Source organism: Netta rufina, assembly GCF_964035555.1.
Source record: "Netta rufina genome assembly, chromosome: 2".
Taxonomy (NCBI): domain Eukaryota; kingdom Metazoa; phylum Chordata; class Aves; order Anseriformes; family Anatidae; genus Netta; species Netta rufina.
The window spans coordinates 40,938,654-40,950,730 of NC_140124.1; the positions used below are offsets into that span (position 1 = coordinate 40,938,654).

Here is a 12,077-nt window from a genome sequence, read left to right on the forward strand (position 1 = left end):
AGCAACATAAAGGATCTCCGTGCTACAAAAAAACAGGACAGTCCTTGCAGTCTGTCCTCTGCCAGAGATAATGCACACTTTGTTATGCTGGGTGGCTGAAAATGTTTTATACACGATTAAAATTCTATCGTAATCTACTTGTTGCATGCTGTTTCCCATAGTTAAATAAACATCTTCTGCTTTTCTCACTGATTTGGTGCCTTAAAAGAAGCAGATCTGCTTTGCTTTTCTTCTCTTCAGAGGGGCCTGCCTCTTTGGTGTTTTAGCCTTTCCCCCTGATTTTGCATGGCTTTCACTTGGCGGCTTTAATGTTTGAAGGAGCAACTTAGGTTGAATGTTATTATTCATAATTTACTCTATGTTCTGTGAAGATGGTTATGTAATAGCAGTAATTGCATCAACTCACCTAATGAGCTTTCCCTCCAGTGCCATGTACAGCAGATTAATAGCCCATGAATTCATTTGCAGCTCGTTGTGTTTCAGAAAAGTATTTCAGGCAGCAATTAATAAACTGCTAAAGAAAATAACATAAAAAATGATTTTTTTTATTATGTTAACTCTCCAGCTGAACAATTTATTGGCACCTTTCATGATGTGGCTAAGTAAATTCTCTCCTAATTCCTCAAGCAGAGCGTGATTAGTGAACCCTGCTCAAGTCAAGACTATTTGGCAATTAGTCTGATCTTTATATCTTAAAATGTTAGGGAGAAGTATGAATAGAGTTCTGAGGTTCTCTTTTTCTTCTGCTCATTGCCTTTCAGGCATTACGCACATAGCTGCAGCTTTATATCATGACACGCTAGCACTGCAATTTCTTCCTCACATACAAAACCCGTAATTGTGTAAGCTAAGAATCGAAGACCCTGGCCAATAAACAACCCCTGGCACTGCTTCTCTGTTCTTTTTTGTCAGCTCCAGCAACCCAAAACCTCCCAGGTGGTGGAACTGAGCCTGGAGGCACGAGCCCGAACCCAGGGAGGGAGAGAAAGGGCTTCTGCCCCCCCACGAAAATAAACCAGGGATTGGGCACTGACAGGGAGAGAGATGCCAGGAGAAAGGCGTGGAGAGAGAAGGAGGAGCAGGGAAACTCCTGCATCTGGTAGCGTAAGAGGGAATGAGGCAGTCAGACCTGACGGGGAGGGGGAGAAGAGCAGCAGTGAGATGCTGGGGCCACCTCGGTGGGGAAGTCTCTGGGGGAAAGAGGAGACACCATTGCACATGGCTGGTCTCGCCTGGCTGCCCTAGAATTACTCTTTCCATCGTTTTAAAAATGTATATATATTATTGAATGTCTTTGTCAAGTTTTTCATGTTTCACATCATTTCTCGTTCAAAGGAAACAGTTATCTTTTTGTTCCCTCCCTTTCATCCAGTGGAAGCACTGGGCCTTGGCTTGTCTTTAGAAGTAATAAAATATATATATTTTAAAACCTTTTCCCTCATTTTGGGCTCTTGAGGACTGAGTAAGCATAAAGGGAATTCCTTCAATAAGCTCATACGGAGATTGATTACATGTCCTCAGCTGGAAGTTACATTAAGACTTATTCACTAAGGTATAGCTACCGTGGTGAACTTTTCCTTGCTCTCTGCTGTCTCTATGACAACACGGATCCTCGCCGAAGTTACCGGGGCTCAGATGCTTTCTGCAGCCTTTGTCCGCGTCCATAAATTCTCATCCTCCATGACTGCGAATGTGCGCCCTTCTTACGTTTTGCTTAACAAGGTGTTTTATTAAAGTTGTGGCACTTCTGAAGTTATTATGCTAATCATCCTCGCTGCAGTACCCGGTACGGCTCTGAAACAGATGGCTTTTAGGAAAAGAAAAGGTGTCAATTAGATGTTATGAACTTCTGGACTTTCTGAATGCCTCTTGATCTTCCCCTGTGGAAGGAATTCAGCTGGATGACACAGGGCATGCATAACTTTTCTTTCAAAATAGGTGAAACTCAGAGATAACTAGAGCCAGTGAAAAGAATAAAGCACGCACAGTCTAATTTCTACAAAGCAGCCAGGACTTAAATCTGCAGCACACTCACAGTGAAGTACGTGTTACTATTCAGTGGCTTTATCAAAGTCCCCTGACGTGATCGAACCCTTTCCTTTTTAAAGGGAGCACATCTAATCAGGCCGTAGTTTGGCTGATGTCTCCCTTGATGTTAGCAGGTGAGGTTTCTGTGGCAGTCCAGCCACATGCCACCTCCTCCGGAGGTCTGCCTCTTGTGGGGACGGGTACAGCACTGAAGCAGGCATAACTTCAGACTTGTTTCATCTCACACCATGGCGTTTTTTCACTTCACATGGATCTGATTATTTCTGTGGCCTTTTTCTGCTCTTTCTTGTCCCCCACTTCGATTTTGCGGGGTGTGTGGGGTTGTTGTAGCATTATTCCCGACTGTACATACAAAGATGCTGACTGCATGCATTTATTGTAGGTTGCCTCTGCTTGAGTTTCGTATCCCCACTGTTATCATGTCAGGAAAGCCCTGCGTTATCCTCTCTGCCTTGTGCCAGGCAATGTTGTTGTAAGAGCAGATGGGAAATGTGGAGTAGCTTGTCCCTGCCCAGCCCACGCGCTCCAAAGCACAGGGCTGAGGCCACGCTTGCTTGGTCATGCAGACATAACTGCTGAGACCCCAATCCCATGACCTCAAAAGCTTTGTTTCAGAGCCTCCATTCTTTCTTTATGCACTCAGTTCACTGCTTCCTATTCCTCATTCGGATCATTTTCTTGTTCAGGGGCATGGGGCGTCTTTGATGCATCTCTTTCGCCTAATTGCCATTGTGCCGTTTGGTTGTGCTTTCTACTGGCACCTTGCGGTCTCTCTGCTGCCTATTGCTGTGCATTTTTTTTTCTCCCTTTGAACGCTTTTCTTATTTTGGGATGTTGAATCTGAGGGATGAAGAAATGTTGATGAGATAAATATCAGTCTGGGAACGAGCAAATTGCCAGTGTCCTGGACCTTGAAGCTAAACATGGCTTATTTGGTTGTCAGGCCAACCTGAAAATGTTATCTGCAGTAGCCAAGGTTCATGAGAAGTGCGATAAATTGTTCCCAAGAGTTCTGAGAAGTCGGAGCAGCAGCAACCCAGAAGTGCCTGGAGGACTTAGTATCAGAAGAGGCACGTGCTTGGTCCTAGAAGAAACATACATGAGAATGTGCACGTCTTCCTGATGCTTTGTATTTGCAAACTTACTCCTCTGTTTTCCTCAGTGATCTCCTCCTTTGATCCCTTCAGTGGTCTTGCATAGGGTGGGCTCCTCTGCAGACTGCAAAGGAACAAAGACCGTGCTGGCCTCTCAGTGGAGGCTGACTCCTGTGCTGATGGCGTGGAAGATAAAAAGAAGCCACTCGGAAACCAGTAAGCTCCCAAAGACTCTCTAGGAAAATCTTTACTTAAGTAGATGAGGCCATGGATTTCCCTCTGCTGACACTGTCGGACTCAGATGGCTTGCTTTCACCCACTGCATGAATTGTTGCAGCAGAGGGAGTTTTCCATTGCCACGCCACTGATAAGCCAGCTGACACACTGCAGATCCTCCTGCAGGGATGCTAGCAGCCCTAGGACTGCGCTCTAAAAATAGCTGTGATTTGTTTTTGGTTTGACTCGGTATCACATGCTCGATTTAAAATACATTGGAACAGTTAATCTCCAGTTCTTCGGCGCTCACATGGAAAGCGTGCAGGATTTCTTAAAGTTAGATGGCAGGAGAAATAACACCCTTCCTATCCTAACTTAAATATCGCTCTGCTTGTTAATGCTAGCAAAAGGAAAGAGAAAGATCATAAGGTGTGGGGATTTTCTGATTCCTTTGGCACAGTAAAAGCTAACAGCAACAGCTTTGTCCTGTCTCACCTTATTCCAGTACTTCTTTGCATATTGCCACGTTCACGTGAAAACTCTACATTTTTCAGTCTTACGAAAACTCTAAATTGTTAAGTCTTATGAAAATTCTGTCAATCAGAGGGAGAGGCAGTTCTGACATTGGCTTTAAATAATGGTATCTTATAGCCCTGTGGGCAGTGCCTAAGGCCGGTAAGCGTTTAATCATCTGTGGGATTGTTTCTCAGCATCGTGAATCCATAACCAGTTGCTTATTGTCGATACAAATGGATTCGGTAGGTAAATGTGAGGAAATTATCTGACTTTTCAAGATGTTTACCTGAATTTCAGCATTAAAGCTGAGTGGAATTCTTCCTTTCCCCTGGCAAAAAGTGCAACAGAAAGCAAACATGCTTTTAGTTGGATTACAGGCTTGGTTAGTCATCTGACAGACAGTTTTAATGGAGTCAGAAAGACATGCTGGGGAAACATGCTGACCTACTTTTCTTTCTTGCTTTCTTTTTTTAAACTTTTAAGCAAGTGAAATGTTAATTTACACTCCTCATAAAATTGGATTTTGCTGACTGAGCTCACTTTGTAATTAATTTATTTACGCTTCTGCTTGGAGTAGGATACATGCTTTTGGTGACTGAATTTTATCAGGTTGTTTTTGTTTCTGTTAGGAAATTGGGTTACATTTGAGAAATTCATGTTCTTCCCCCTTTCCAGGACAAAGCCATCAGCCTCAAGTTAATGAATGATTTAAGTCAAATCCTCCGAGGGAAGACTTTACAAACCATTTAAAATGACAGACTAACAAAGCGTATTACATTTGTATCGTTTTCAGCGCATTATATTTTTAAACATTTTTAGTCTTTAAGCTTGTGGGAAGAAGGATTGCTGGCATAGTGTCGCGCATTTTGCATTTGGGATTGTTCTTTACCACGTTAAGTAGGTTGATAATTATACCTCCGGTCTTTTCTTGGAGTCAGAGCTCTGTGAATTTAAATCTGGGAAACTCTTCCCATAAAACTTGGGAGTCTGAAAAGAAAGCATTAAATCAAATGAGAAAATTTAGAAGTGAGAACAAATTAAAACATTACAAATAGAAATTGAGTGACATTGGAAGATGAGGGAAAGCTTTTTAAAGGTGTTGCAGGCACAACTGCACCTCTTCTTTTGCAATGGGCACGTGTAATTCATCAGATGGTTGAGGTGCCATGCGCTTCATTCACTTCACAGATAATTTTGGTGAAGATATCACAGTACTTTTGAAAGAGTGAGAGAGACCATAATGCCTCGACTCTCCAGTCGATCTGGAGATGCTGTTTTCACCTGTTAAGTCTCCGTCGGTGTCAGTCATCGGCAGGTTTCCCAATGTTGGTCAACCCCGAGTGCTGCTGCAAATCTTTTACTACTTCTCATCTGTCCTGAAAAAAAGTTCTGGTTCATTTGTTTTCATTTTAACTCCAGCTAGCCAATTACAATGTGCACTATTTCATGTGTATTGAAATGGTAACACAATGGAAGGGATGTGGGAAAAATGGAAATTGTCAAGAATCGCAGGGGTTTATGGAAGTACCACAATGTTTCGTAAGAATCCATTAGTTATCTGTGCTCCTACAGTGCACAATACTTTTACTTGTTTTCATATGCTGTATACTTTTATAGGATGTCCCAGTGGCACAGTAACAATTGAAAATTATTTTTCATTGTTCTGAGTATAATATGTTTATTTTGGCTAATGCCTGAGAGCTTTCTGTACATACCAAGAAGACAGAAGTTGGCACTGCACAGATTTTACCCATTTTGTAGCATAGATGTATCAACGGAGGAAGCCCAGGAAGGTAAATCTGTGAGCAACCTCCATGCTAAGCTATTGCACCTTGCATGTGCAGCATCCCTAACTGTGTGAGCTGCTCTTTCCATGCAAGGAGTAACTTGACCGTGTTCTGCTTGCTGTAACACTACTTCAAGGTCATCTGTGAGATGGTTTATTTTATTTCTACAAGAGAGATAGTGGATAAGAGCTACTCAAAAAAGTGTCACTTCTGAAATTTTATTAGAAGATCTCTTTTTTTTTTTTTTCTTTATACAGAGTTGTTGATCCTGGAGGATGAAGTATTAGATTTTAGTGAGGTTTAAATTGTCCTCTAACGATGCTGATCTGTCTCCATTGCACAGGGAGTAAGCCTGTAAGGGGCTCTTGTGTTTCAAGTTAGGTGTCTCATAAACTTGGGTGCAGAAGATCAGAGCTCAATGTGTATTGTCTTGCAGTCCGTGTTGTACTGTCACACTGTCTGATTACGCCATCCAGAGCTCAGGGACCAGATTCGTACAGTCCAGATCCCTGTAACAAGTGACATGGAAAACTGTTAATTTGTTAGAGCCTTTTGACAGTTTTCTCCTACAAGGAGGGCATTCAATTTGCCTCCTTCTGCAGCTTGAAGGAGAAGCTCAATGTATTTATTTTTTCACTTTGGATGCCTCGTCGGGTGAACATTGCTACTAAATCAGAACATCCAGGAAATAATACGAAATTGAAAAGGAGTGCAAATAATATAAGAAAAAAAAAAAAAGAGAGCGAGCGAGCAAATAAAGGCAAGAAGATAGTTGTTACAAAGGTAAAGCAACTCCATTATGCTCAGCCCTCTCTCATAAAGTGAAAATTACACAGAGAGAAGAGAATAAGCAGAAATATTTTACTTCTTTAATTCAGCTGAGGGCTTAAGTCCTCCTTGTACTACAGAGACAGTCAGAACATTTTCTTGGCAACATTTCCTGCTGCTTTCTAAGTCAGTTATTAGTTATTTTACCAGTTTATTAGGAACATATTTCATAGCATAATTTATGCATGGCAAGGCGTGAACATACATAAAACCATACAGATGCATTAGCTGCCTTCCACAGGGTATGCAGAATTAAGCCCTATGAGTTTTGGGGTCTTTTTTCTTAGTTTGGGGGATGAGGTGGGAAGATAACCGTGTGGTTAATGAGCCGAGCAATAATGGATGAGGAACATCTTAAAATATTCCCTAGAAACCAGGAAATGTAGGGAGAGTAAGGCAATTAAGGGGATCCCGGTCTTAACACTTTATTATGTGTATTTATAATGAGTATTTAATCTAATGCTGTGCGATGGATTAGAAAAGAGGGGGAGGCAGGCCTCTTCCCCTTCGTACATTTAGGTTTTCCCTCCACTGCAGATTGACTCAGGGCAAATTGTTTAACTTCAGCTGGTTGGAGGCCTTCCAGCACAACAGCATTTCACGGAAAAAACAACACCCTCTCGAATCCCCAAACGCACGGCTGTCGGCACCGCGGTATGTTCGGATTTGCAGAAGCTGGGGATGAGCTACGAGGGGGCCGGCACCGATCCCTGTCGGCTCCTGGCCTCCCGGCTGCTTGTCCTGGGCCCAGCCAGGCTCGCCTGCGACATGTAGCAGCTCGTGCTGCCCATCAGGGGGGATCCCCGGCAGCAATACCTTGAGGACCTCTCCCAAAATGACACCTTCTTGGAGACGTCTTTCCTAAAGGAGGTGCCGAACCTGGGTGCGATAAATTCAGGGCCCAGTCCCGCGCTGTCAAAGACCGTGGAAGTTTTGTCCTCGTCTCAGTGAGTTCAGGTATGAGTAGAAATTGCCAGTAATGCCAGTTCATCCTGTGCTGTGCAGTAGGTGTCTGTAACGCGATTTTCTGCCAGCCGGGGCCCACCACCCTCACTTAATGAAGGGCCGGCTGCGCGTTGAGGCCAGGCTCCTTACCCGGCTCTTGGCTTCCACTTCAGACGTCATCTAGTGTCCAAGTTGCATCCTTTGTTTTCATGGAGAAGTCTGGGAAAACTAGGTCAGTTTATCCAAGTAGAAATTATTATTTTATTGAGTTAACTCTGTGGTGACCCGCCGCCTGTTTGCCTTCTCAAAACCAACTCCCTTGTGTGCAGTAAGGCTTGTGCTGGAAGTTGCAATGGCCTCAGTAATCACTTTGATTTCAAATCAACAATAAAAAGGCTTCTTTTTTTAGTATCTTGCTGTTTCCTGGAAACAAGTGTCTGTCTGCTTTGCTCCTTGTATGTTCGCTAGATCAGACTGGTCTGGTGTGCTGTGAAAGCACTTAATGTGGAAAGGTTGTGTGCTGGCATTACTGGGGATATTTAAAAAAATCTTACGGAGAAATCAGGATTTGATGCTACTTGACCCTGTCTGGCAGAATTAAGTTCCTTAAGCCCGTCCTGTAGTAGCTACCCTGCCTTCTTTTTTAAGTAATCTGGTCCACTTGCTCCTATTATTTCAGAACTTAAGACACAGATAAAAAAGCTTTTTTTAATTTTTTTTTTATTTTTTTTCCTTTTTAATTTTTTTTTAAATGGAAGAGTAGCTGGAACATATTTTAAAGAACTTCTTTGGCATTGTACATAAAAGATAGAATATATCAAAATAGACAGTCTGATAATTAGGTGCAGGCTTGGGGAGTGATTCATGTCCTAACAGGAGCATTGAAGCAGCTGAGGTTTCTGCAGGTGTGCTGAGGGAATTAGACCCCGTACTGCCACAGTGCTCCTGCCGCTACATAAAGCACGAGTGCAGATGTCTGGAGGATCTGCATTCATACATGAAAAGTAGCATTTCTGCCTGTGTGAATTATGGACAGAGCAGTATTTATTAAACACACAAGCAGCAGGCTTTGTCTACTATGTGCTTTCCTCTTTGAAGAGTCGCAGGAAACCTGGTGCTCTCCCAAGCTCAGAGACCCCAGGCATGAGCTGCGAGCCAGAGGCAGAAGCATGTGAAGAGCCTCAGCTTGCCTGTGCAGCGCCTCGGAGTGGGCAGCGAGATGCCAAGGTTGAAAGTGAATTTGTTTACCTGTGTCAGCCGCCAGCTTCAGCCCTGCGTTTACGGGAAGCTGGGGATGTGGCCAGCCAAGTGCTCCCAGCCCGGCGCGGCCGGCGCGTGTTATTCCCATTGACCAGGGAGCGTGTTGTGGCTGGGCTTAGCCTTCCACAGAGCTGACAGTCCTGTGGCTGGGAGTAAAAAGCAGCCCCCCCTCGACCTGTCTTCTGTTTCTCCTTAGGTTATAGTTTGTGAAAAAAGGACAATGTAATTAAAAACAAAAAAAAAAAAAAAGAAGAAAAAAAAGTAAGAACTCCCCACAAACAAATTTACAGATTTTTTTATTCCGACTGCTCAGCTTCTGGAAAGGGAGCAGAAGTAAACAAAATGCATTTTTTGAGCATATTATTTTACCATTTGATTAAACCGTTCTTTCAGTATTATGGCGAAACCATTTTAATGGCAAGCAGTGTTAATGAAAAATAGGACCCAGCTGCAGAGCATGTCCGTGGGCAGATGCTGCCACGTGCCCACCAGCTGTGTGGGGCTGCACGTAGATGCGAGGCTTCAGTGTTACATTTTTTTATCTGTTCTTCCGGTGCTTTTAGGTCCACCTCGCTGAGCAGTACAGTGCTTTCCTTCCCATCCCAGGCTGCCTCTCCTGGCAGAGCAGGTCATCTGGCAGCAGCCCTGGCAGGGAGGTTGAGCTCTGCCTTCCCCCCGTCTTCCCGAAAGCATTGAGAGCTGGAAATAACCTCCCGATCCTTTTTTTTTTTTTTTTCCAGACATATCAACAAGCTTCTATCCTTAGGAAAAAAATTCTGTGTGTTCATAAAGGCGTGTTTTCCACATTACCTTCAGAGGAGTAGGTAAATAGCAGCTGAGCTATTTGCTTGATTTTATTATTCTTGGCTTAGTGGGAGGCCAGGGCAGCAAGCTGCCTAGGCTGTGATGCGGGCTAGCACCGCGGTTCAAGACTACAGCTCCCTTTCTCAAAACACATCTGGAGCAACTGTTCCTCCACCTTCATGAGCTCAATTTACGCTTGCACGAGGTGATATATTCTTTGTGCTTGATGAAATACGCAGTGCGCACAGGCCTCTTCAGATGTGCTGTCAGTTGGCAGCTCTCCCGCTAGATGCACCTTTACACAATTGCACAAGACACCAGGAGGTACAAATGTGAAATTTAGCCTTGGGGGCAAAACAAAGAAATGAAACTTAGCTATGAATGCGGTATTATCCATCTGCAGATAGAGATATTAGGTCTGATCCCCCACTACGTTACTGTAGTTTTACACTAATAGGGCTCTGCTGAGATCGGTGGAGTAGCACCACTGCACAACTTCAGCAGTACTGGGGGGAAGTTGGGGCTGGGATTTTTAAAGCCGGTGAGTAACATAGGACTGAACCCAGTTTGGGGAAAGCCAAATTGCATTCACTGCGTGAAACCTGTCTTAATGAAAGGGAAAAATGCAGATGGCACACCATCTTGGTGTTCCTGCTCATCCTTCTCAGGAGCCGTTGCCCTGGGTGCTGAGTGGCCAAGTGTGACCAGATGGGTGCTGGCCCATCTCCTTTCTTTCCCCCAAAAGAGCCTTTTGAGTTGCTGTCCATACAATCTGTTTTATCATGTATAATCAGAAAGCCTAGGTTTGTACCATAGCTGAGTCTCATTCTTTATATTGAATTAACACACTTACATGTATTATTGGAAAGCTGTTTTTTTGAAAAAGTTTGGCTAATGTTCCTGTCAGGAAAGAAGTTGCAGTTTGTCGCGATAGGTAGCTTGCCACTTCAGCAACAAGCACATCAAGTTCTCTTTGTTTGTGCCCATTAGGATGAGAAATAAAAGAGCTGTAGCACTTTGAACCGTACGAGGGGCTACAGTCAGGCCAGATACCGGGCAGAAACAGAGTGCGGTGTCTGGTTTTAGTTTACAGCAGTGCACTTTCCTTGCCACCAGCAATCCTGGATAATGTCCAACAAATTGAATTGATGACACTGGATAACCCCAAGTTCTCCCAGTTGTGAGCCATCCTACTACCATGACTGTCTCATAAGAGAAATTAATGTAATATTTGTAGATGAGTAGACTGGTTTACCTTTTGGTGACCCTGGAGAGAAAGGTCAGGTTCAGGATATTTTTACCTGTAATCGGTTATCCATAAAGAGTTAGTGTACCAGACTTCAAGATTGTAGCTCAAAAGGGCAGTTGCTTTGAGAAGGTAGCTCGAAAGGGCACTTGAACAGCTGAAATCAGATGAGACAGATTTAATGGCCTCTTAGTGACTTCTGACTGAAAGTTCAGAGTTTGAAATTTAGGAATTTTTCTTTCCCCAGCCTGTGAAAAACAACTGTGCTATTTTTTTGTAGTATAGATTAATAGAAAGTTAATGTCAGGCTGACTATTTAGAAGTATTTTTCAACTGCTGTGTATGCATTTAGTCACTTCAGCTGTAAGGAAGAGAAAGAATAATCACGTCGTGTTTGTGGTTGTGTATATTTTTAGCTAATGTGTTTAGACACTGCTGTTCCATAAAAGCTGTCCAGTTCCCCAGACTATTTCAGTTTAACCAGCTGTACGCAGAATTTTATCTAGGCAGCTGAAGAAGTTCCTGGTAAATCCATTGGGATTTTGGCAGACGAAAAAGTAGATGGCAACACGACGATACTTCAGTTTCCTGGGGATTTTAGTTTCAGGGGGATTCTCCCCCAGGTCGGCAGTGGGCAGCAAGGTAGTCACAGCCCCATAAGTCTGGGAAACCTCCCGGGATGAAGTGGTTGATTCCCAAAGCTCCTTTGGAGTTCATCACTGACCAGGGAAAGGGATGGCTGCCAATATCCACCAGGTGATGCTGTTACTCTGCAAAGCCTGTTGCAGGTGTCATGGTAGATCTTAATAAAAATTGTGTTTCTTTACATGAAAGTAGGGAAGTGACTGATTCCATGCAGGATATTGAGGGGAAATGGAGCAGGGCATGAACAGGGAGGGTTTAATCTACCTTTGTAGATTATTCCAACAACTCTAGGTGAATGGGGACATTGTGGGACTTGCCTATGGAGAAGCTCCATCTCACGGGAATTTCTGGCAATAAGTAACTCGAGGTGATGCTTATGTGAAATACAGAAGGAAACATGAGTGGCTGAGTTGTGTCTTAGTCAGCGGCTGATGGGTTGGTTATTGCCATTGCAGATATGTTGGTGGGACTTTGTAGGAAATGTTTGTGATTTATTCTCCTTGAAATTGTTCATGGTAGCCTTTGGAAGCTCATTAAGCTTCAGTTTCTAAGAGTTTCTAGATTATCCTATTTCACGGTGATAATTGGTGATATTAAAGCACTCAGAGAATGGATATCTCAGGCCAAATGCTGTTTAAACAGTTTATCATTAATATATAACCATGTCTTTCCATCTAGTTTGATTGC

General features: G+C 43.4%; 1 protein-coding gene across 4 annotated transcripts in view; it reads left to right on the top strand.

The window, feature by feature from the left end:
* The window catches only part of RARB (retinoic acid receptor beta), a gene marked incomplete at its 5' end in the record, with an annotated part of 187,494 nt that overhangs the window by 150,222 nt on the left and 25,195 nt on the right, over window positions 1-12,077 (top strand). The window lies entirely within an intron of this gene.